The sequence below is a fragment of the Rhamphochromis sp. 'chilingali' genome, assembly GCF_963969265.1.
Source record: "Rhamphochromis sp. 'chilingali' genome assembly, chromosome: 3".
NCBI classification, from domain to species: domain Eukaryota; kingdom Metazoa; phylum Chordata; class Actinopteri; order Cichliformes; family Cichlidae; genus Rhamphochromis; species Rhamphochromis sp. 'chilingali'.
Window position 1 is genome coordinate 36,419,209 of NC_137931.1, and position 27,205 is coordinate 36,446,413.

General features: G+C 42.2%; 1 long non-coding RNA gene across 1 annotated transcript; it reads right to left on the reverse strand.

Moving 5' to 3' along the window:
* Positions 1 to 883: 883 nt before the first annotated feature.
* On the reverse strand, positions 884 to 14,706 carry LOC308393416. Its single transcript, XR_013970974.1, has 2 exons — positions 7,238 to 14,706; positions 884 to 3,260 (listed from the first exon to the last, which is right to left on the reverse strand). It is a non-coding gene; the product is annotated as an uncharacterized lncRNA (long non-coding RNA).
* Between the last annotated feature and the right edge of the window lie 12,499 nt (positions 14,707 to 27,205).

Here is a 27,205-nt window from a genome sequence, read left to right on the forward strand (position 1 = left end):
GAGAATAAAACGGTTTGCAGTGAATAAAAAGGTATTCCAGAGAGGAAGAGCAGTGCTGAGCAATCACTGTTACATCTGTGCACCAGCCACTATTAATGTAGAAGCAGACACGTCCACCTGTGGTCTTACCAGAGAGAGAGGCCTGCCGGTCCGCGCGCAGCAGATGAAAGCCCTCCAGCTTGAGCGCGCTGTCCGGGATGTCCTCACAGAGCCACGACTCCGTAAAACACAAGACACAGGAGGAGGCAACGTCTCTGTTCATGCTTCTCATCAGGGCCAGCTCGTCCATCTCATTCCTGAGTGAGCGTACGTTGGAAAGGAAGATCCCAGGAAGAGCAGTTCGCAGTCCGCGTCTCCTCAGACGCACGAGTGCGCCGGCTCGCTTTCCTCGCTTTTGGCGTCTCACTTTCCTGATCAGAGTCTGCAGTAAATCTGCCGCAGATGCGACAAATATTGGAAGTAAATCCACAGGTGTTGTAGTCCTGTAGTTAAGAAGCTCTTCTCTAGTGTAAGAATATCCAGAGGAGTGCCCAGACACAGAAGTTATGCACAAAAACAAAACAGAAGTAACGCACTGAAGCACCGGGGCATCCATACGCGGCGGCGCCATCTTGGAACAAGGGACTTGTCTTTGAAAGGTAGAGTGTTAATTACTAAAGCTGAAGGGATATCCCGATGAACATATGCTGCTCTCTCCTTACATCTGGATAAGAAAAGTGAAGGAAATTGCCGTCCCGGGTTTCCTCCGTGGCGTGAGCGATAAGCAGAGTTTTGTCCTTTCCTTCTAAGATTCCTAATTATTTAAAGTAACACTCAGGTATGCCATTCAGCGTGTTAGTACGAGCTCGGGAGCAGCTTGGGAGAACAAGAAAACAGAGACTGCTTTAGGTTGCCTTCCCAATCGACTCAAAGGTTTATTTGATACACAACAGTTTATATAGAGGAAAAAAAGGTTCGTGTGTCAGCAAGTTCTCAGTTCAAACCAGTACAGACCAAATAAGGAAACGTCTTCCTGCCTTGTGAGCAAAGAAGTATCCTGTGTGTAGTTTATCAGTTCAGCTACAATTTATGATCATCCCAGCAAAATACACAGAATACAGAGTTCTTTCATTAGTGAATTCTGAAACAAACCACCTGGCCTTTAACGAGCCTTTTTCTAAGAGATAAGGAAGGGAGGATGGGAGTAAGGAAGTGGTCTCGTCTCTGTGGTGTTTTCGACCTTGGGGTACCAGCCTGTGAGTCTTACACCTTAATTCTTGGGTCAGAGAGAAAGAGAAAAACAACTAGTAGATGGGCCATATTGAGTAACAGTTTTCCTGTATAAAACAATCTTCTGTAAATGCTAACCGTGGTATCAAAATATCATAACAGTTCTCCCCTTTTATCATGAAATGATAACATAGTATAAAGACAGAATGTAATAACATAATATAAAGATAAATCATAACTGTAACTGGTCCTTCGAGCAAGCTTAATATCAAAAATTCTGAGAGCGTATACATGGTATCACACAACAGACAATAATCATCAAAAACAAATAATACATGCTGCAATGGTTACAAAGGCTACAATTAGTTCCTTCCATTTTCCAAACGTGTCCTGTAGCCACTTATGTAGCCACTGACCGTGGCCTGTATCGGCAATTAGTTCTATCTGCAATGCTTCAAGTTTATTCATAGCTTGTGTGAATGAACCGTTAGGAGCGGTGTTATTGGGAATGAAAGTACAGCATACATCAACGGTTACTAGACCACAGGTACCGGTCCAATTAACAGGTAAAGCTAATCTAAGAGTATTATTGCACATCCAATAAGCATGTGGGATTGCTCTAGTTAGGCGCGTGACCATGTGTGATTTAACTAACTCCCCCCAGTCAGTGTCATTTAATACACCGTCTGGGGGAACAATGATCGAGTCTCTGCTCGAACTTGAACTGTGTGTGTGTTCCTCCAGATATGATAAAACTTCAGCCATAGAGACAGCTAGCCATGTCTCATTACAGCGTGCACCTGGGGAGTCAGAGAAGAATTTATAGTTATCCTTTGTATAATCTATGTGTGTGTCTGGGCCAGTTAACTTTAGTCTGCGCAGACATATCATACTAGTATTAAAATGGAGAGGGATCTGTCCTAAGGGCAGTGAGGGTTTTAACCTATTCTTAGGGCGTTTCATTGGGGCGCAGGTCCCTGCGGTGTCATTAGATAACTTCAATAATTCGCCTAATGGAGTCTCGGGGTTAGTTGGTGTGTGTGTGTGTCTAAGTAGGCAGTCGAGAGGGCTCAGAGTCAACTGTAAAGCGTCTTTAAGGAGAGCATTATCTCCGCCGATTTCCTCTAGTCCCTCAGTGAGGGGGAAACCGGATATGGGGTATCCTACTATTACCTGTTCTGGATTAGCCTTTGAACAGACATAACAGTTACTGTTTCCTAAATCACGAGCGGCTGTTCTGGCATTTTCATACCAGGCGTTAGCTCCTGCTCTAGAGGGTGCATAAAATGGTTTATTAGTGGCGTCTATGTTGCCATTTACTGATTTTAGGGAATGTGAAGAGTGCATTAAGTAGGTGTCTTGCAAAATAGAGCATGAGGTATAGTCAGCAAAATATGACCTGCAGAAATATGAACATGGTTGCAGTCTACAATACAAAATAGCAAAGAGAAATCCTAAGGTTAATGCGATAGATATGATAAATAACCTAAATATATAAGAAAGACAGTTCTTCAGTCGTCTTCTGGCCTAGTCCCAGGTTCGAGAGACACAGAATAAGCGTCGTATGATGACAATGGGCATTTCATTTTCTCCATTATCAGGATGAAATGAGTCTGGCTTTATCAGGTTAGACATCATGTGGTACTTTTGGCTTTCTGTTCCTGCTGGATGTTTGAGTACCTTGTTGTTGTTCTTTCAGACGTTGTATGTTAATCAGTGATTGCGTGTGTGTATGTAACTTTTGGATCCGGGCGCTGGCTCGCCTGAGATGTCATCTACCCGTGTGTGTTTATTTGCTCTAGTTCCGGGCGCTGGCTCGCCGGAGATGTCGTCTGCTTGATCCGACGCCTGAGATGGTCCGATTGGGCTGGTCTTAACCCTGCTGGCATGAATCCACTGAGGTTGTCCGTCTGTGAGGATGCTGGTTCTTCGTCACTGCCAGTACAGTCTGGGGCTGGAACACGCGCGGCCTCCCAGAGAGTCCTTGGTTTTAGTGGCTTCTCCAACATGCATCTCCTTGTCTCCACTGGTGGAACTGTGGAGGGGAAAGGCTGAGAGAGACAAACTTTCTGATAGTTATTATTCAGTTTTTCTACCAGGTTGTGAACATCAGTGGACAATGCAATATACATCACCTTCTACTAGCGGTGCCCCTCTGGAAGCTGACCATGGTGTTGGAAATAGTCTTATTTCAAATGGAAATAATTTGGTTACTGTAGATTGAGTCATTCTAATCTCACACAGGACTTGAGTAAGTAATTTGACCCAGGTCATTAAAGTTTTAGCACACTTTTGAATTACTTCTAATGTGAATGAAGATCCTCTATCACTGTTAATTTGGTGAGGTATTCCGAATCTGGGTATTATTTCATTGCTCAACTTTTGACAGACTACTTCTGCAGTTTCTTTTGATGTTGGATAAGCTTCTACTCATTTACTAAATTGATCCACTATTACCAGTAAGTACTTGATGCTTCCTTGTGCTGGCATATGTGTGAAATCAATTTGTAATGTATGAAATGGAAAATCTGGTTGTGGTAAATGCTGATGTTTTGCTTTTGAGCTACCTACATTAGTTCGCACACATGTTAAACAGGTTGCTAATATGCTTTTTACTGCATGTGATGTTTTCTCAATTACAAATCTTAATTTTATTGCCCCTATTACCCCTCTTTGTCCGACATGACTCACACAGTGAAAATGTCGGGCAAGGACTGGCATCAGGGAATATGGGAGGGCAATCAAACCCTTAAGATTTTGTATAAGCCATCTCTGTCATCTAAGGTACAGTCATTATTCTCCCAATAGGTGTAATCACATGCAGAGGCTTGCTCTTGTATGAATTTTAAATCAACATTTGTGTCTAAATAGTCTGGGAGTTTAACAAGTGACAGCTGTAGGGGCACAGATAATACTTCCTGCGGAGGTGGGAGCTGTGATGCAGCTGCAGCCTTGGCTGTCACGTCTGCTAAGGCATTACCTGTTGCTTCGTCTGTGTCAGCTGTACTGTGTCCTTTCGTTTTTACAACTGCAACGGCCGATGGTAGCTGTATAGCCTGAAAAAGTCTTTGCACAAAATCAGAATTTAGCAATTTATTTTCCATCAGCAGATCTAAATCCTCTCTGTCTCCACAATGTGCCAAAGTCATGCACAACGCCAAATGCATAGCGGCTGTCTGCGTAAATCGTCACATGCTTATCCAAATGTAGCTCACAGGCGCGTATTAAAGCCATGAGCTCTGCTTTTTGTGCTGAGTGAAATGGTAATGAGTGAGCCTCTAGTATGATGTCAGGCACTGTTACCACTGAATAGCCACAAAGAAATGAGTTGTCACTCGGCCTTGAACAGGACCCGTCCACATAAACCGTGGCTGAGTCTGGGATAGGTGTTTGCTCTAAATCTGGACGTGGTGCTGTGGATTCCTGTATACGTGTCATGCAGTCATGAACGTCAAGCCTGTCTGAGCCATCCTGTCGGTCAGAAGAACACAGCATAGGATCAATAAATGTGCTGGCGAATTGGGTGTGCTGCTCGCTTTTATAGTGAGATTTGCATATGTTGTGTAGTTATGTTTGCTAGAATGGTCGTGACCTGGTGATTGGTGTGTAGAATAGTGTCATGTGAGAGTGTGAGCTTCTCGCAGTCCCTTATCATGATAGAGCAAGCTGCTACTGCCCTCAGGCAGGCCGGCATTCCTGAACAATTCAGGCAGCACCTTTGAGTGGCGGAGGTCAGCACTCCCTGTAATGCATTGAAAGAGGCAGTCATTTCTGTGGACCACAGTATTCGAGGAGGCTTCTCTTTTTTACAACAGTCACGCAGAATGTGGTCATGAAAAGAACAGTCTGGTATCCACTGTCTGCAATAGTTCACCATGCCCAGGAAGGACAACATTTCCTTCTGTGTAGTGGGACGAGGGACAGAGGTCACAGCTTTGACCCTGTCAGCAGTCATGGAACGTTTTCCGTGAGACAGTGTGAATCCCAAATATTGAACAGAAGTCTGACAGTACTGCATTTTCTTTGCTGATGCTTTGTGGCCAGTCTTTTGGAGGTGCTGGAGAAGCATGTGTGTAGCAGTTTGACACAGTTTTTCACTTTCAGCACAGAGGAGGAGGTCATCCACATGTGGATCAGGGTGCAGCCCTGGAGGAGTGAAGCACCATTGAGAAAGCAGCAGAGCTGTCTATCATGCCTTGGGGCAAACGAGTCCAAGTGTACTGCTTATTTCTATGTGTGAATGCAAATAACGGCTGTGTGTCACAGGTACTGAGAAAAAGGAGCGGAGCATAAATCCACCACGGTGAAATGTGTATGCAATGCATGTCAATATGCTGTGAACATCTGAAACGAGAGGTGGCAGAGGAATGTTGACTGCATTAATTTGCCTTAAGTCTTGTATGAAACGCCATACGCCAGGTTTGTTAGGCTTTGGCACAGGATTGACAGGAGTGTGGGCTTTATTACTCCTGTAGTCAATAAATCTCCTATGATGACATCTAGAGCTGCGGCTTTTTCGGCAGAAATGGGATGTTGCTTGACATATACTGGCTTGTTGTGTTTTAATAGGTGTACGTGATAAAGTGTACAGTCAATAAATCCTATATCATTCTCACTTTTAGACCACAATGTCATATTCTGGTATTCAGCTGGCAATGTAACTGCAGAAATAGTACAGTGGATAGGTTAGGTTAGATCTATGTGACGACATGGTGTAGTTATGTCATAACCTATGTCTGAGTTATGTGACAAAATCACTGTTTGACCTTCACTTGTGTGAGCAGTTATCATGTTGTTGAAAAGTGTGAGAGAAACAAAAGTGTGGCTCCCAGTCATGGGATTACCTGTTAGTGGCGTCTGTACACGTTTTTTTGGCACAGTGTGTGACATAGAGTACCGGACAAAAAGGATGTTGAGTTCATTCTCTGCTGAGGGTCCAGCTGACACAGAGGATGTTCCTTCTCCATCATGTCGGTACATAGGGCAGAGAAAACATAAGCTGTTATCAGTGTCAGCAAACATTTCACACTTTGTGTTAAATTAAATACACAAATTCATTTTTGCTTTGGGTGTCTGCGGCTGCTGGAAAACTGAGCTAAATTTGCACCTCTAGCTTGTCCAACAGTGCATAAAGCGTTTTATGAATACTAGGATAGATTCATCAGGCTTCTGTTTACACATAGTTACTGCATTTAAGTCAATTTTGTCTCTGGACATTGTTAGCAGGAATTTCTTTAGATTCTTAAAGAAATTGGTGATTTTGTCATTATTTACCCACAAAAACTCTGCAGTTGTGGATGCTTTATCATGCTTTGGGTCTGTTTGTTTACTACCGCGAGTGTTGGCGTGAGGACCTTTGTCATTCCGGCTTTGTTTTTCCTTTTTTCCTTTTAGATAAGTCTTTATTAAAGTTCGGGTAACAGGTATTTCTTTAGCTACCTCTAAACCTCTAGCTACGATATCGTGGCGTTTCATGTGGGTGTCTATTGTGGACACTGTCTGATGCAAAAGTTTTTCTTCATAGACGTCTGAATTGTTTTTCATAAGTTCCTCACATTCTTCTTTCAAAAGTTTTTCTCTCTTTCTATGTTCTGCTAATTCTTCCTCGCGGCGTATATATTGTTTTTCCTGATCCTGTTTAAAGAGATGGCTGAGACCCGTTGCATATGATTCAGGTTCTTTGTCACTGTCTTTTAAGCTGGTTGGATCAAAGCGCTGACGTTGTTTGCATGCGGCTGCGGCTGCGGCAGCAACTATTAATTCAGTCTCATCTTCGTAAGGCGGTGGGGCTGTGGGCTGAATGGCTGAACATGCAAGACTAGCTTTTCCCGCGGTAGATTTATTTTCTATGCTGGAGCCTGCACTAGTTTTATTTGATGTAAAAGTATCTACGCCTGGTTCCGGTCCCTTTTTCCATAGTGGTAACATTTGATGTATCACGTCGCGGCATTCTATCATATATTTTCTACAGGACTTTTTAAGCAGACTACTTTTCTTATCACAAATGATATTCAACATTTCTACTGACCTGGTTTCTGGCGATAATCGTTCGGGATAAGGCTCCGGAAATAAATTAGAATGCATTGAACTTCTTAAGTTGTAAACAAAGTCAGTCACATAAGCACTCCCGCATGTTCTGGATACGTGATCATGGACGTCTTCACCGATTCGCGGACGTAGGTTACACGTAACCGGAAATGGGAGTTATACTGAGCCGTTATTTGAGACTTTATTTTGTATTTTATTAATTTTTGGTTTTACAGGTACTTTAGATTTTTTATCGGACCTGTCTGTGGTCTTTGAATAATTCTGACCCATGTTCAGTGATTTCCAGAGGGGTTTACACGCTAGGAGGATTTATGTTAGTATTTTCGCTGCGGCACAGCTGAGGTTACTTTAAATTTATTGCTAGCAATTTTTGTTTGCGTGAGCAACTCTCACTTAGCGAGCAACTTCTCGCTTAACGAGCAACTTCTCGTAAAACAACAGGCAACTTCCTGTGTCTTTCTGCTTTTAATTTACTGCTTTTAACCCTTGTATGGTAATCGGGTCTGTGAGACCCGTTCAACTTCTCCCTGTGTCACTCTTTGGTGAGCAACTTCTCACTTAACGAGAAGTATTTAAGACAACAGGCAACTTCCTGTGTCACTCTTTGGTGAGCAACTTCTCACTTAACGAGAAGTATTTAAGACAACAGGCAACTTCCTGTGTCACTCTTTCTGAGTGAGCAACTTAAACAAAATTAAAATATTCAAGACAACAGGCAACTTCCTGTGTCCACCAACACCACACAAGGGTTAATTTACTTTATTCGGGGACTGAGGAAGTCAGTCAGTGTATCTCTCTGGATCACTAAGTGAAACTTCGTCAGCATATCCCGTTTTTTTATGGATCGATCACTGAGAGAGGTATAATAGGTCTTTATATAAATATGAAAGACGCATATTTACCTTCTGTCAGTATCCCACTTCTGACACCAAAATTGAAGGAAATTGCCGTCCCGGGTTTCCTCCGTGGCGTGAGCGATAAGCAGAGTTTTGTCCTTTCCTTCTAAGATTCCTAATTATTTAAAGTAACACTCAGGTATGCCATTCAGCGTGTTAGTACGAGCTCGGGAGCAGCTTGGGAGAACAAGAAAACAGAGACTGCTTTAGGTTGCCTTCCCAATCGACTCAAAGGTTTATTTGATACACAACAGTTTATATAGAGGAAAAAAAGGTTCGTGTGTCAGCAAGTTCTCAGTTCAAACCAGTACAGACCAAATAAGGAAACGTCTTCCTGCCTTGTGAGCAAAGAAGTATCCTGTGTGTAGTTTATCAGTTCAGCTACAATTTATGATCATCCCAGCAAAATACACAGAATACAGAGTTCTTTCATTAGTGAATTCTGAAACAAACCACCTGGCCTTTAACGAGCCTTTTTCTAAGAGATAAGGAAGGGAGGATGGGAGTAAGGAAGTGGTCTCGTCTCTGTGGTGTTTTCGACCTTGGGGTACCAGCCTGTGAGTCTTACACCTTAATTCTTGGGTCAGAGAGAAAGAGAAAAACAACTAGTAGATGGGCCATATTGAGTAACAGTTTTCCTGTATAAAACAATCTTCTGTAAATGCTAACCGTGGTATCAAAATATCATAACAGTTCTCCCCTTTTATCATGAAATGATAACATAGTATAAAGACAGAATGTAATAACATAATATAAAGATAAATCATAACTGTAACTGGTCCTTCGAGCAAGCTTAATATCAAAAATTCTGAGAGCGTATACATGGTATCACACAACAGACAATAATCATCAAAAACAAATAATACATGCTGCAATGGTTACAAAGGCTACAATTAGTTCCTTCCATTTTCCAAACGTGTCCTGTAGCCACTTATGTAGCCACTGACCGTGGCCTGTATCGGCAATTAGTTCTATCTGCAATGCTTCAAGTTTATTCATAGCTTGTGTGAATGAACCGTTAGGAGCGGTGTTATTGGGAATGAAAGTACAGCATACATCAACGGTTACTAGACCACAGGTACCGGTCCAATTAACAGGTAAAGCTAATCTAAGAGTATTATTGCACATCCAATAAGCATGTGGGATTGCTCTAGTTAGGCGCGTGACCATGTGTGATTTAACTAACTCCCCCCAGTCAGTGTCATTTAATACACCGTCTGGGGGAACAATGATCGAGTCTCTGCTCGAACTTGAACTGTGTGTGTGTTCCTCCAGATATGATAAAACTTCAGCCATAGAGACAGCTAGCCATGTCTCATTACAGCGTGCACCTGGGGAGTCAGAGAAGAATTTATAGTTATCCTTTGTATAATCTATGTGTGTGTCTGGGCCAGTTAACTTTAGTCTGCGCAGACATATCATACTAGTATTAAAATGGAGAGGGATCTGTCCTAAGGGCAGTGAGGGTTTTAACCTATTCTTAGGGCGTTTCATTGGGGCGCAGGTCCCTGCGGTGTCATTAGATAACTTCAATAATTCGCCTAATGGAGTCTCGGGGTTAGTTGGTGTGTGTGTGTGTCTAAGTAGGCAGTCGAGAGGGCTCAGAGTCAACTGTAAAGCGTCTTTAAGGAGAGCATTATCTCCGCCGATTTCCTCTAGTCCCTCAGTGAGGGGGAAACCGGATATGGGGTATCCTACTATTACCTGTTCTGGATTAGCCTTTGAACAGACATAACAGTTACTGTTTCCTAAATCACGAGCGGCTGTTCTGGCATTTTCATACCAGGCGTTAGCTCCTGCTCTAGAGGGTGCATAAAATGGTTTATTAGTGGCGTCTATGTTGCCATTTACTGATTTTAGGGAATGTGAAGAGTGCATTAAGTAGGTGTCTTGCAAAATAGAGCATGAGGTATAGTCAGCAAAATATGACCTGCAGAAATATGAACATGGTTGCAGTCTACAATACAAAATAGCAAAGAGAAATCCTAAGGTTAATGCGATAGATATGATAAATAACCTAAATATATAAGAAAGACAGTTCTTCAGTCGTCTTCTGGCCTAGTCCCAGGTTCGAGAGACACAGAATAAGCGTCGTATGATGACAATGGGCATTTCATTTTCTCCATTATCAGGATGAAATGAGTCTGGCTTTATCAGGTTAGACATCATGTGGTACTTTTGGCTTTCTGTTCCTGCTGGATGTTTGAGTACCTTGTTGTTGTTCTTTCAGACGTTGTATGTTAATCAGTGATTGCGTGTGTGTATGTAACTTTTGGATCCGGGCGCTGGCTCGCCTGAGATGTCATCTACCCGTGTGTGTTTATTTGCTCTAGTTCCGGGCGCTGGCTCGCCGGAGATGTCGTCTGCTTGATCCGACGCCTGAGATGGTCCGATTGGGCTGGTCTTAACCCTGCTGGCATGAATCCACTGAGGTTGTCCGTCTGTGAGGATGCTGGTTCTTCGTCACTGCCAGTACAGTCTGGGGCTGGAACACGCGCGGCCTCCCAGAGAGTCCTTGGTTTTAGTGGCTTCTCCAACATGCATCTCCTTGTCTCCACTGGTGGAACTGTGGAGGGGAAAGGCTGAGAGAGACAAACTTTCTGATAGTTATTATTCAGTTTTTCTACCAGGTTGTGAACATCAGTGGACAATGCAATATACATCACCTTCTACTAGCGGTGCCCCTCTGGAAGCTGACCATGGTGTTGGAAATAGTCTTATTTCAAATGGAAATAATTTGGTTACTGTAGATTGAGTCATTCTAATCTCACACAGGACTTGAGTAAGTAATTTGACCCAGGTCATTAAAGTTTTAGCACACTTTTGAATTACTTCTAATGTGAATGAAGATCCTCTATCACTGTTAATTTGGTGAGGTATTCCGAATCTGGGTATTATTTCATTGCTCAACTTTTGACAGACTACTTCTGCAGTTTCTTTTGATGTTGGATAAGCTTCTACTCATTTACTAAATTGATCCACTATTACCAGTAAGTACTTGATGCTTCCTTGTGCTGGCATATGTGTGAAATCAATTTGTAATGTATGAAATGGAAAATCTGGTTGTGGTAAATGCTGATGTTTTGCTTTTGAGCTACCTACATTAGTTCGCACACATGTTAAACAGGTTGCTAATATGCTTTTTACTGCATGTGATGTTTTCTCAATTACAAATCTTAATTTTATTGCCCCTATTACCCCTCTTTGTCCGACATGACTCACACAGTGAAAATGTCGGGCAAGGACTGGCATCAGGGAATATGGGAGGGCAATCAAACCCTTAAGATTTTGTATAAGCCATCTCTGTCATCTAAGGTACAGTCATTATTCTCCCAATAGGTGTAATCACATGCAGAGGCTTGCTCTTGTATGAATTTTAAATCAACATTTGTGTCTAAATAGTCTGGGAGTTTAACAAGTGACAGCTGTAGGGGCACAGATAATACTTCCTGCGGAGGTGGGAGCTGTGATGCAGCTGCAGCCTTGGCTGTCACGTCTGCTAAGGCATTACCTGTTGCTTCGTCTGTGTCAGCTGTACTGTGTCCTTTCGTTTTTACAACTGCAACGGCCGATGGTAGCTGTATAGCCTGAAAAAGTCTTTGCACAAAATCAGAATTTAGCAATTTATTTTCCATCAGCAGATCTAAATCCTCTCTGTCTCCACAATGTGCCAAAGTCATGCACAACGCCAAATGCATAGCGGCTGTCTGCGTAAATCGTCACATGCTTATCCAAATGTAGCTCACAGGCGCGTATTAAAGCCATGAGCTCTGCTTTTTGTGCTGAGTGAAATGGTAATGAGTGAGCCTCTAGTATGATGTCAGGCACTGTTACCACTGAATAGCCACAAAGAAATGAGTTGTCACTCGGCCTTGAACAGGACCCGTCCACATAAACCGTGGCTGAGTCTGGGATAGGTGTTTGCTCTAAATCTGGACGTGGTGCTGTGGATTCCTGTATACGTGTCATGCAGTCATGAACGTCAAGCCTGTCTGAGCCATCCTGTCGGTCAGAAGAACACAGCATAGGATCAATAAATGTGCTGGCGAATTGGGTGTGCTGCTCGCTTTTATAGTGAGATTTGCATATGTTGTGTAGTTATGTTTGCTAGAATGGTCGTGACCTGGTGATTGGTGTGTAGAATAGTGTCATGTGAGAGTGTGAGCTTCTCGCAGTCCCTTATCATGATAGAGCAAGCTGCTACTGCCCTCAGGCAGGCCGGCATTCCTGAACAATTCAGGCAGCACCTTTGAGTGGCGGAGGTCAGCACTCCCTGTAATGCATTGAAAGAGGCAGTCATTTCTGTGGACCACAGTATTCGAGGAGGCTTCTCTTTTTTACAACAGTCACGCAGAATGTGGTCATGAAAAGAACAGTCTGGTATCCACTGTCTGCAATAGTTCACCATGCCCAGGAAGGACAACATTTCCTTCTGTGTAGTGGGACGAGGGACAGAGGTCACAGCTTTGACCCTGTCAGCAGTCATGGAACGTTTTCCGTGAGACAGTGTGAATCCCAAATATTGAACAGAAGTCTGACAGTACTGCATTTTCTTTGCTGATGCTTTGTGGCCAGTCTTTTGGAGGTGCTGGAGAAGCATGTGTGTAGCAGTTTGACACAGTTTTTCACTTTCAGCACAGAGGAGGAGGTCATCCACATGTGGATCAGGGTGCAGCCCTGGAGGAGTGAAGCACCATTGAGAAAGCAGCAGAGCTGTCTATCATGCCTTGGGGCAAACGAGTCCAAGTGTACTGCTTATTTCTATGTGTGAATGCAAATAACGGCTGTGTGTCACAGGTACTGAGAAAAAGGAGCGGAGCATAAATCCACCACGGTGAAATGTGTATGCAATGCATGTCAATATGCTGTGAACATCTGAAACGAGAGGTGGCAGAGGAATGTTGACTGCATTAATTTGCCTTAAGTCTTGTATGAAACGCCATACGCCAGGTTTGTTAGGCTTTGGCACAGGATTGACAGGAGTGTGGGCTTTATTACTCCTGTAGTCAATAAATCTCCTATGATGACATCTAGAGCTGCGGCTTTTTCGGCAGAAATGGGATGTTGCTTGACATATACTGGCTTGTTGTGTTTTAATAGGTGTACGTGATAAAGTGTACAGTCAATAAATCCTATATCATTCTCACTTTTAGACCACAATGTCATATTCTGGTATTCAGCTGGCAATGTAACTGCAGAAATAGTACAGTGGATAGGTTAGGTTAGATCTATGTGACGACATGGTGTAGTTATGTCATAACCTATGTCTGAGTTATGTGACAAAATCACTGTTTGACCTTCACTTGTGTGAGCAGTTATCATGTTGTTGAAAAGTGTGAGAGAAACAAAAGTGTGGCTCCCAGTCATGGGATTACCTGTTAGTGGCGTCTGTACACGTTTTTTTGGCACAGTGTGTGACATAGAGTACCGGACAAAAAGGATGTTGAGTTCATTCTCTGCTGAGGGTCCAGCTGACACAGAGGATGTTCCTTCTCCATCATGTCGGTACATAGGGCAGAGAAAACATAAGCTGTTATCAGTGTCAGCAAACATTTCACACTTTGTGTTAAATTAAATACACAAATTCATTTTTGCTTTGGGTGTCTGCGGCTGCTGGAAAACTGAGCTAAATTTGCACCTCTAGCTTGTCCAACAGTGCATAAAGCGTTTTATGAATACTAGGATAGATTCATCAGGCTTCTGTTTACACATAGTTACTGCATTTAAGTCAATTTTGTCTCTGGACATTGTTAGCAGGAATTTCTTTAGATTCTTAAAGAAATTGGTGATTTTGTCATTATTTACCCACAAAAACTCTGCAGTTGTGGATGCTTTATCATGCTTTGGGTCTGTTTGTTTACTACCGCGAGTGTTGGCGTGAGGACCTTTGTCATTCCGGCTTTGTTTTTCCTTTTTTCCTTTTAGATAAGTCTTTATTAAAGTTCGGGTAACAGGTATTTCTTTAGCTACCTCTAAACCTCTAGCTACGATATCGTGGCGTTTCATGTGGGTGTCTATTGTGGACACTGTCTGATGCAAAAGTTTTTCTTCATAGACGTCTGAATTGTTTTTCATAAGTTCCTCACATTCTTCTTTCAAAAGTTTTTCTCTCTTTCTATGTTCTGCTAATTCTTCCTCGCGGCGTATATATTGTTTTTCCTGATCCTGTTTAAAGAGATGGCTGAGACCCGTTGCATATGATTCAGGTTCTTTGTCACTGTCTTTTAAGCTGGTTGGATCAAAGCGCTGACGTTGTTTGCATGCGGCTGCGGCTGCGGCAGCAACTATTAATTCAGTCTCATCTTCGTAAGGCGGTGGGGCTGTGGGCTGAATGGCTGAACATGCAAGACTAGCTTTTCCCGCGGTAGATTTATTTTCTATGCTGGAGCCTGCACTAGTTTTATTTGATGTAAAAGTATCTACGCCTGGTTCCGGTCCCTTTTTCCATAGTGGTAACATTTGATGTATCACGTCGCGGCATTCTATCATATATTTTCTACAGGACTTTTTAAGCAGACTACTTTTCTTATCACAAATGATATTCAACATTTCTACTGACCTGGTTTCTGGCGATAATCGTTCGGGATAAGGCTCCGGAAATAAATTAGAATGCATTGAACTTCTTAAGTTGTAAACAAAGTCAGTCACATAAGCACTCCCGCATGTTCTGGATACGTGATCATGGACGTCTTCACCGATTCGCGGACGTAGGTTACACGTAACCGGAAATGGGAGTTATACTGAGCCGTTATTTGAGACTTTATTTTGTATTTTATTAATTTTTGGTTTTACAGGTACTTTAGATTTTTTATCGGACCTGTCTGTGGTCTTTGAATAATTCTGACCCATGTTCAGTGATTTCCAGAGGGGTTTACACGCTAGGAGGATTTATGTTAGTATTTTCGCTGCGGCACAGCTGAGGTTACTTTAAATTTATTGCTAGCAATTTTTGTTTGCGTGAGCAACTCTCACTTAGCGAGCAACTTCTCGCTTAACGAGCAACTTCTCGTAAAACAACAGGCAACTTCCTGTGTCTTTCTGCTTTTAATTTACTGCTTTTAACCCTTGTATGGTAATCGGGTCTGTGAGACCCGTTCAACTTCTCCCTGTGTCACTCTTTGGTGAGCAACTTCTCACTTAACGAGAAGTATTTAAGACAACAGGCAACTTCCTGTGTCACTCTTTGGTGAGCAACTTCTCACTTAACGAGAAGTATTTAAGACAACAGGCAACTTCCTGTGTCACTCTTTCTGAGTGAGCAACTTAAACAAAATTAAAATATTCAAGACAACAGGCAACTTCCTGTGTCCACCAACACCACACAAGGGTTAATTTACTTTATTCGGGGACTGAGGAAGTCAGTCAGTGTATCTCTCTGGATCACTAAGTGAAACTTCGTCAGCATATCCCGTTTTTTTATGGATCGATCACTGAGAGAGGTATAATAGGTCTTTATATAAATATGAAAGACGCATATTTACCTTCTGTCAGTATCCCACTTCTGACACCAAAATTGAAGGAAATTGCCGTCCCGGGTTTCCTCCGTGGCGTGAGCGATAAGCAGAGTTTTGTCCTTTCCTTCTAAGATTCCTAATTATTTAAAGTAACACTCAGGTATGCCATTCAGCGTGTTAGTACGAGCTCGGGAGCAGCTTGGGAGAACAAGAAAACAGAGACTGCTTTAGGTTGCCTTCCCAATCGACTCAAAGGTTTATTTGATACACAACAGTTTATATAGAGGAAAAAAAGGTTCGTGTGTCAGCAAGTTCTCAGTTCAAACCAGTACAGACCAAATAAGGAAACGTCTTCCTGCCTTGTGAGCAAAGAAGTATCCTGTGTGTAGTTTATCAGTTCAGCTACAATTTATGATCATCCCAGCAAAATACACAGAATACAGAGTTCTTTCATTAGTGAATTCTGAAACAAACCACCTGGCCTTTAACGAGCCTTTTTCTAAGAGATAAGGAAGGGAGGATGGGAGTAAGGAAGTGGTCTCGTCTCTGTGGTGTTTTCGACCTTGGGGTACCAGCCTGTGAGTCTTACACCTTAATTCTTGGGTCAGAGAGAAAGAGAAAAACAACTAGTAGATGGGCCATATTGAGTAACAGTTTTCCTGTATAAAACAATCTTCTGTAAATGCTAACCGTGGTATCAAAATATCATAACAAAAAGTAGTAAAGATATTGACCGTATGCTCTTTAATTTTATATGGAAAAACCGTACGCACTATATTAGAAAAACTGTTGTGATGAATAAGTACGAATCAGGTGGGCTTAACGTCTTAGACTTTTCTACTTTAAATAACACTTTCAAAATTAATTGGGCCAAACATTTTCTTAAAACCCTACCTCTATCTGGAACTTTATACCATACCACATTTTCTCTCGTTTTGGTGGCTTTACTTTTATTTGAAATTGTAATTACAATGTTGAGAAAGTCCCTGTAAAGCTTTCATCCTTCCATAAGCAGGTCCTCTTAGCGTGGACCCTCATTTATAAACACAACTTCTCACCTCACAAATACCTTATCTGGAACAACAGAGATATTTTATAGAAAAATAAATCACTTTACCTGGAAACTTGGCTCCAAAATGGGATCCTATTGGTGGCTCAGCTGGTTAGTAAAGAGGGACAACTACTTACTTACAACGACTTTATTGCACTATATAATTTTCCAATCAGTGTTCCAGATATCAAGCGGAAGACAGTCTGGATGGTCCCCCATAAATATTTGATTGTAAATAAGGTGAAAGAAGTCTCTTTTAAAATTCGACATACATGTTATCCAGCCAGTCACTACATGGTCAAATTTAAAAGGGACATAAATACTAATTGTACTTTCTGTGGGGATCATCCAGAAACGGTGACACATCTTTTTTGGTACTGTTCTTTTACACAGAGATTCTGGAAGGAATTTAGCAGCTTTGTTATTGTCCATATTTTAAGGGAGTTTTCTTTACGATGGGAAAATGTTTTATTCTGTTTCTTTAAGTTCCCCAAGAAGTATGAGAAATGTTTTTTATGATAAATTTCTTAATACTTTTAGCTAAATTTTTTTATCCATAAATGTAAGTTTACTAACAAAACACCATATTTCTGTCATTATTTTAAGGATGTGCACATGCACATACAATCAATATCAGACTGCACCAACAAAAAGGCTCTCACAACAATATATGTATGTGAATTTTTGCGTGTATTCTTATAATTGTTACCTTTTTCTTTCACCCTTGGCTTTTTGTGTTCATGTTCTGTTGTATACTTCATCTGTTCGTATGTTGTATACTCATTGTTTGTTAAATAAAGTTTTAAAAAAAAGACACGCTTTGTTTAGACCCCCAAAATCCTTTCCACGCCCACCCCCGTGACATCACGCTCCAAAGCCCTGTTACGTCACAGAACGTGGTGATGTCATAGTGACAGTCCTTTCATCCTTTGATGTTCAAGTCTATAAATAGAGGACAGCTGTCAAAGGGAATTCATTAAGCTATCGTTTTGTTGGAGTGATACAGCACATAAAAAAGCAGAAATGAGTTCGAAAGCTAACAAAGACAGAAATGTTAATTTCTCGAAAACAATGGTTAAAAAAAGTGAAAAAGAAAAAGAAACATATGCCAGACAGTTCGAGCAAAGACTGCAGCCAATGATCGACGAGGTTGAAAAGCTCAAAACTGAGCTTGACTACTTCAAAAACCTGCATACAGTCAATAAGAAACGGATCGAGGATCTAACAAAAGAAAACAATGAACTTTTGCAGAATAATAAGCTGCTGGGTTCGGTCTTGGATGACAGGACAAACATCGCAGACAGGTTGGACTCGATAAAAGATGACCACGAAGCTCTGGTAAAGTTCCGCGCAGAGACGGAGAAAACTCTGGCTGAGCTTAAAGAAAAACACGAGGACGAAGTCCAAGTCCTGCAAGGACTGCTGGAAACAGAGAAAGAAAAGGTGGCACGTCAGCAATTTCACAACAGCCAAGTTGTTGAATTATTATTGAAACGCCACAAAGAGGAAAAAAATAAGATGCAGCAGTTTTACCAGGAAAATACTAAAAAACTGGAAAACAAAGCAAATGCTGCAGACAGGAAGTTAGAAGAGGTGATCAACATGTATGACTCCAAAATAGAAAAGCTGCAGACGGCAGTAAAAAATAGTAGAGGTGTGACCGTCAATGCGGTTAAGGAACGCGAGGAAGAACGTCAATCCTCGCAGTGTTGGATTGACGGTGTTTTGTCGCGTAATACAAAGTTACAAGACGAAAATGAATTTATGGTTAAAAACATGAAAGAATTAACAGAGGAGACAGATCAAATGGGCAAAGTGATAGACGACCAAAAGGCCCAGAATATGGCGATCAAGCAGAAATGCCAGAGTAATATTAGAGCTCTGGCCTTGGAAAAGAAAATGAAGGCTATGCTTGAAGACGAAGTTGATTCTTTGAAAAAGAAAATTGAAGACATCAAAAAGGCCCTAAGCACAGAGCAGGAAAACCACAGAAAGACAGCAGTGGACCGGCACAAAGTAAAAGCGGCACACAATCAGGCACTGGCTGAAAAGGTGGCGCTGGAAGAGAAACTGCGCTCCACAAAAAAGCAACGGGAAAGATTTATATCCAAAGTGAATTGGCTGGAGAAGAAAGAGCGCTACTTCCAAGAGGAATTGTGCCAGTGCGTTTTGTCCTTTGAAAAGGCATTTCCACATGCAGGTCACTTGAGAGGAAAAGAAAAGGTGGAATTTAGGGATATGTTCCACAACTTAAAAAAGAAATACGTAGACGGAGTGGAAGGCACCCCCTTTGTTGGAACAACGAAGGAGTTTCTTGAAAAACAGCTGAACTGTCTACGTATCAGATGCAAGGATCTAGATGCAGCTTTACTAGATAAAACACGGGAGCTGGAATCATTTAAAAAGCAGTACAATGACATGGTAAAGTCTTCCGAGTACGCTTTATTCCGACAAAGAGAGGAGCTCATTGGACCAGTGAACCAGATTATCCAAAAGGCTGCCAATGAAGAAAAAGAGATAGGTCATCTAAAATCTAGAGTGAAAGACGCTCAACTCCAGCTTAAATTAGAAAAACAGAAAGGACAAAAGCTGGCATCGTTGGACCATAGAAGCATGATGGGGAGATGTTCTGAGGAGACTCCGTCTCAGATTAATCCTCGTCCACTTCCAGGGAAAACTACATTTATTCAGGTACGTCCAAGACACCCTGGCAGAAGTGCAGGTATGGCTTCCCCAGTGAATCCTCCTGTAGAGTCTCCATCAACACCACCTTTCCTCAATTCTGATGATGGATTACCACCAGTTGATTGTTAAAAATTAACTGCTAAAATAGGCCATTAGAAGTATACTTCATCTTGTCTCCCTATATCATGGGTGGGCATTCTCAGTCCACGAGGGCCGGTGTCCCTGCAGGTTTTAGATCTCACCTTGGCTCAACACACCTGAATCACATGATTAGTTCGTTACCAGGCCTCTGGAGAACTTCAGGACATGTTGAGGAGCTAATTTAGCCGTTTAAATCAGCTGTGTTGGTTCGAGGACACATCTAAAACCTGCAGGGACACCGGCCCTCGTGGACTGAGATTGCCCACCCACCCCCAACCGGTCGCAGCAGATGGCCGCCCCTTCTTGAGCCTGGTTCTGCCGGAGGTTTCTTCCTAAAGGGAGTTTTTCCTCCCCACTGTCGCCCAGTGCTTGCTCAAAGGGGATCATTGGATTGTTGGGGTTTTCTGGCTTTTACTGTAGTGTTTTCACCTTACAGTATAAAGCAGCTTGAGGAGACTGTTGTTTTGCCATGATGCAATATAGTATTAAATATGACTACATTTTAAAAACATCTATTATAGCATCAAAGTAAAACAAAAAAACTAAATGAAATGAATCAAAATGTCTAATCTGGCAAAACAAGAAAAGAAAAAAGGTTTCACCTTTAAATAAAAATCCAAATCACAAACACATTCTGATTTTTGTTGTGTGTGTTTTTTTGTGTGTGTTGTCACGTATAAAATCTTTGCACTCTGTCTCGGTGTCTGCCCGGCCGGCTCCGCAAGGCTACATATGTTTATTGTGTTGCTGCTTTCTTCCACTCGTCATTCTGCCTGGGCGGAGCTCAGGCCCACGCACCTGTCTGCAATTACGCTGCAACGTGTCCTGTCTGTATGGAGACTGAGAGCTGCCAGAGTAATAATGTAGATACAGGCCTCTTTCTCCTTCTGCTGCTGTTCATGCTTTTATTCCATTGATGTTGCTATCATTTGTAAATATATTTATTTGCTCTTATTTTATCAATTTACTGTCGTTCATGTATTTAATCTTCTTTGTATTTAAATATGATTTTTTTTTAAGTAATGCCGCGAGATGGACAGTTAAATAAAGGTTTCATTGAATTAAAAAAAAGATTTAAAGATGACTGGTGGCGGAAGCAGAGCACAGACTGTCTGTGAGAATCTATCGCCATCGTGTGGTGCAGAGATATATTGCCATTGAATTTAGACAACGAAAGCTTGGCTCACAGAGCAGCTGCAACACGAACAAAAAACATTAAATAGCAACATGATATATTATATTATATTATATTATATTATATTATATTTATAGCTGTCGAAATTAACGCGTTAATTGCGATAATTAAATTTTGGAATTAATTACGTTAGAATATTTAACTATTTAGCGCAACACGCAGATAAGTCGCTCCCATAATTCCACTTGATTTGTTTACGGCGCCACTGAAAATGGAGAAGCAGGAAGCGGATGGCCTTCTGGATGGGGAATTTAAATACAAGAAGAACATAGATGGGACAATAAACAAACGCGTTGTAATTTGCACTCACTGTAGTAAAGAGTTTCAATTTCACCGTTCAAATTCGACCTTAAAATACCACCTTAATGCCAAACACGCGTTTGTCGGGGCAGCAGCTTCACCCGGCCTGCGTCAGACCACTCTTAGTGAACGCAGGCCACTCGGTAAGTCTTCTTTGGACAAACTGACCGACAATATAGCCAAATGGATAGCAAAGGACTGCAGACCGCTAAGCATTGTGGAGGACAAGGGCTTTGCGGATGTTTTAAAGGTTGCATCTCAGGACGCGTCCTACAAGCCCCCAGCGAGAAGCACAATAACAATTCGAATCCACGAACTGTATGAAACGGAGAAAAAGAAAAAAGAAGAGGCTTTAGTTCACACAGAATGCGTGGCTCTGACAGGAGACCACTGGACATCATTGAGTAATGACAATTACCTGGGAGTTACTGCGCATTTAATCACTGAAGCCTGGGGTCTGACATCCTTTGCGCTGACTATAATGAAAACGGAAGAGCGGCACTTTGCGGAGGCTTGTGCAGAGCAGTTCCAGACTGTTGCTCGCAGGTGGAGAATTGAGGAGAAGGTGACAACAGTAGGCACGGACAGTGCGCGCAATATGATCGCCGCGGCTCGCATCATGCCATTCAATCACATGCCGTGTACCGCGCACATTCTACAGAGATGCATCACAGTGAGTCTCGCAGACAGTGGCTTTGTCACTGCGCTGGCCAAATGCCGCAAAATTGTTGGCCATTTTAAGCACAGCCCAGCAAACACAGCAGAGCTGAACGCAGAGCAGGTGTCACTGGGGCGCAAGCAGGAGCCGTTGGCCCAGGACGTGCCTACGCGCTGGAACTCCACGCTGGAGATGGTGAAGCGCTTGATCCGCAACCAAACTGCAGTAACCGCGACTCTGGATAAACAAAAGCATAAACTTGTCCTCCTGACGCCTCCAGAGTGGGACAAACTCCAGAGACTGGAGACACTTCTAGAGCCCTGCAGGTGAGCCTGTCATTGTGACCATAATTGTAGGTTTAGATTAAATGTATCAAACATACATCTTAAATCAGTTTTGTTATTATGAAAATGTCTTATTTAAAAAATAAATGAAATCAAATATTTTATTAATATTACCTAGTATTAAAAAGCTTTTTTTAATTTGCTGTCTTATCTGTGTGTGTGTGTGTGTGTGTGTGTGTGTGTGTGTGTGTGTGTGTGTATTCCACTGCAGATATGTGACTGAACTGCTGGGAGGAGAGGCCTACGTCTCCTGCTCTGTAGTTCTACCAGCCTTCTGCCACCTGCGCCGTGTCATGGAAGTAACTGATGAGGACCCTGCATATGTGGTGAGGTTTAAAGAGAAGTTTAAGGAAGACCTTGCTTCCCGCCAGGAACATACCAACTATGCATGGCTCCAGATCGCAACTGCACTGGACCCACGTTTTAAAGACCTACGCAGTGTGCCCAAGACTGACAGAGAAGCAGTGTGGACCACACTGGCAGGCATGCTGCATGAAGACTCTCCTAGAAGATCACACACTGCAGAAGAAGGTCCAGCCAAGAAGAGGCTGAGCCTGCTGCAGATGGACTCTGACTGAGTCAGAGGAGGAGGTACAGCAGGACAGAGCCATACAGCGCTACAGAGCAGAGCCCTGCACTGCCTTAGAGGACTGTCCCTTACAGTGGTGGGCAGCTCATGCAGGAGCCCACAGCCAGCTGGCCCGCCTTGCTCGCAGATACCTGGCCACTCCTGCCTCCACATTTTGCCTGTTGAATTAGGCCTATGTTCTGTGAACTTGAAGATGTATATGGATAAAACAATGTGCTAGATTTAAACGGGTGGAAAACATTCAGTAAAAATCCCTCACAATTATTTGAAGCCCTGTTCTGCTTGTACTGCTTGTACTCACAATTAATAATAAATAAAACAAACAAGTGTGTTAAAAACCACTATCTGTCCCGATTTTTACACATATATACACACATATACACATATATTTCGAGTTGCGATTAATAAATTTTTAGGCTGTGATTAATTCGCTTCCAGCACAACACCCAGCCTACGTCAGACCACGCTGAGTGAACGCAGGCCACTCAGCGTGGTCTTAGCATTAAATAACACTAACAAGTGTGTAAAAATCCGCTATCTGTCCGTATGTTTGCACACATTTTGGTCATATTTCGAGTTGTGATTAATCATGATTAATTAATTTTTAGGCTGTGATTAATCTGATTAAAATTTTTAATCATTTGACAGCCCTAATTATATTATATTATATTATATTATATTATATTATATTATATTATATTATATTATATTATATTATATTATATTATATTATAGTGCAAACAGTGCAGGCTTCAGCTCTGGGGAACAAGCTGTTCCTCAGTTTGGGTGGATTCCGTCACTCACAGCGTTGTTAGCCCTCTTGTGCGCGCAGACTGCAACCCCCCCACTGTGCTTTGCCCTGATATCTGCAGTGTGAGGTTGGATCGCTCATTCTCATCCTCACACTGATGCCACTTATTTCGGTCTTTGTTTGACATAAAAGGGCATATTTGTCACTTTATTGCAACTATATTTGCACTCTTGAGCTCCTTCATTCACTGACTGATCATAAAGTTATTACTTGCGTTATGTATTCATCCGTTTGAACATAATTAATGAAGCCACATGTAATCACTAAAATTTGTATTTTGGGTACAATAAGAGAGTTTCAGATGGAATGCTGTTTTGTTTTGTTTAAATTTCACCAACTTGCTGATGCCCACGGTTGTGAGTGCGGCTTCTTGCTGTACATGGGTGGATGGTTGTAAATCACATCACAGATGCCAAAAACCTCTCAAACCAAGCCCCCTTGCCGGTGATGCTGTGCGCAACCTCGTGACGGAGTCAAGCATATTCAAAACACCCCCTCACCTCCCGTGTCAAACTCAAATGTCAGCCTATTTCATGTGTCACTTTTGGAGCAGTTGCCATCCCGACGAGCCATGGAGAAGTTCGTGTTTGTGTTATTTTACTTATTTGGTGTTCTGGTGTGTTTGGGCACCGGTCAGCACCATCGTGTTGAGCACGTGTTGGACCGTGGACACACCGGATTCAGTGGGAGAATAACGGTCAGGTGTACAGTTTACTGAGCACTGGGACTCAGTATCGTTTACCAGCACAGACACGGAGACGCGCTCAGCTTCTATTGAGAGCAAACAACCAAGTGAACCCTCCGGCTGCGTCCAGTAGACGAGACACACCGTCTGGGCCGGGAGCTTTCCGAGCATTCAGACTCTTAAACTGCTTCCTCGCATCTGCTTCATGAATATGAAGGGTTGTGGTGGGAGGAGGTGGTGTGAAATCCTCTTTTGTGTGGGGTGAGGAGGGGGGTGTTGTAAAAGTCCCCAAGAGCAATGATGAGAGAGTCCGGGAATGTCCGCTCCATGTGCAGTATCTGCTCCGCGAGTGCGCACTGAGCTGCCTGCGCATCCGCATCTGGCGGGATGTAAACAGCGGCCAAGATGAATGAAGCAAACTCCCGCGGAGAATAAAACGGTTTGCAGTGAATAAAAAGGTATTCCAGAGAGGAAGAGCAGTGCTGAGCAATCACTGTTACATCTGTGCACCAGCCACTATTAATGTAGAAGCAGACACGTCCACCTGTGGTCTTACCAGAGAGAGAGGCCTGCCGGTCCGCGCGCAGCAGATGAAAGCCCTCCAGCTTGAGCGCGCTGTCCGGGATGTCCTCACAGAGCTACGACTCCGTAAAACACAAGACACAGGAGGAGGCAACGTCTCTGTTCATGCTTCTCATCAGGGCCAGCTCGTCCATCTCATTCCTGAGTGAGCGTACGTTGGAAAGGAAGATCCCAGGAAGAGCAGTTCGCAGTCCGCGTCTCCTCAGACGCACGAGTGCGCCGGCTCGCTTTCCTCGCTTTTGGCGTCTCACTTTCCTGATCAGAGTCTGCAGTAAATCTGCCGCAGATGCGACAAATATTGGAAGTAAATCCACAGGTGTTGTAGTCCTGTAGTTAAGAAGCTCTTCTCTAGTGTAAGAATATCCAGAGGAGTGCCCAGACACAGAAGTTATGCACAAAAACAAAACAGAAGTAACGCACTGAAGCACCGGGGCATCCATACGCGGCGGCGCCATCTTGGAACAAGGGACTTGTCTTTGAAAGGTAGAGTGTTAATTACTAAAGCTGAAGGGATATCCCGATGAACATATGCTGCTCTCTCCTTACATCTGGATAAGAAAAGTAGTAAAGATATTGACCGTATGCTCTTTAATTTTATATGGAAAAACCGTACGCACTATATTAGAAAAACTGTTGTGATGAATAAGTACGAATCAGGTGGGCTTAACGTCTTAGACTTTTCTACTTTAAATAACACTTTCAAAATTAATTGGGCCAAACATTTTCTTAAAACCCTACCTCTATCTGGAACTTTATACCATACCACATTTTCTCTCGTTTTGGTGGCTTTACTTTTATTTGAAATTGTAATTACAATGTTGAGAAAGTCCCTGTAAAGCTTTCATCCTTCCATAAGCAGGTCCTCTTAGCGTGGACCCTCATTTATAAACACAACTTCTCACCTCACAAATACCTTATCTGGAACAACAGAGATATTTTATAGAAAAATAAATCACTTTACCTGGAAACTTGGCTCCAAAATGGGATCCTATTGGTGGCTCAGCTGGTTAGTAAAGAGGGACAACTACTTACTTACAACGACTTTATTGCACTATATAATTTTCCAATCAGTGTTCCAGATATCAAGCGGAAGACAGTCTGGATGGTCCCCCATAAATATTTGATTGTAAATAAGGTGAAAGAAGTCTCTTTTAAAATTCGACATACATGTTATCCAGCCAGTCACTACATGGTCAAATTTAAAAGGGACATAAATACTAATTGTACTTTCTGTGGGGATCATCCAGAAACGGTGACACATCTTTTTTGGTACTGTTCTTTTACACAGAGATTCTGGAAGGAATTTAGCAGCTTTGTTATTGTCCATATTTTAAGGGAGTTTTCTTTACGATGGGAAAATGTTTTATTCTGTTTCTTTAAGTTCCCCAAGAAGTATGAGAAATGTTTTTTATGATAAATTTCTTAATACTTTTAGCTAAATTTTTTTATCCATAAATGTAAGTTTACTAACAAAACACCATATTTCTGTCATTATTTTAAGGATGTGCACATGCACATACAATCAATATCAGACTGCACCAACAAAAAGGCTCTCACAACAATATATGTATGTGAATTTTTGCGTGTATTCTTATAATTGTTACCTTTTTCTTTCACCCTTGGCTTTTTGTGTTCATGTTCTGTTGTATACTTCATCTGTTCGTATGTTGTATACTCATTGTTTGTTAAATAAAGTTTTAAAAAAAAGACACGCTTTGTTTAGACCCCCAAAATCCTTTCCACGCCCACCCCCGTGACATCACGCTCCAAAGCCCTGTTACGTCACAGAACGTGGTGATGTCATAGTGACAGTCCTTTCATCCTTTGATGTTCAAGTCTATAAATAGAGGACAGCTGTCAAAGGGAATTCATTAAGCTATCGTTTTGTTGGAGTGATACAGCACATAAAAAAGCAGAAATGAGTTCGAAAGCTAACAAAGACAGAAATGTTAATTTCTCGAAAACAATGGTTAAAAAAAGTGAAAAAGAAAAAGAAACATATGCCAGACAGTTCGAGCAAAGACTGCAGCCAATGATCGACGAAGTTGAAAAGCTCAAAACTGAGCTTGACTACTTCAAAAACCTGCATACAGTCAATAAGAAACGGATCGAGGATCTAACAAAAGAAAACAATGAACTTTTGCAGAATAATAAGCTGCTGGGTTCGGTCTTGGATGACAGGACAAACATCGCAGACAGGTTGGACTCGATAAAAGATGACCACGAAGCTCTGGTAAAGTTCCGCGCAGAGACGGAGAAAACTCTGGCTGAGCTTAAAGAAAAACACGAGGACGAAGTCCAAGTCCTGCAAGGACTGCTGGAAACAGAGAAAGAAAAGGTGGCACGTCAGCAATTTCACAACAGCCAAGTTGTTGAATTATTATTGAAACGCCACAAAGAGGAAAAAAATAAGATGCAGCAGTTTTACCAGGAAAATACTAAAAAACTGGAAAACAAAGCAAATGCTGCAGACAGGAAGTTAGAAGAGGTGATCAACATGTATGACTCCAAAATAGAAAAGCTGCAGACGGCAGTAAAAAATAGTAGAGGTGTGACC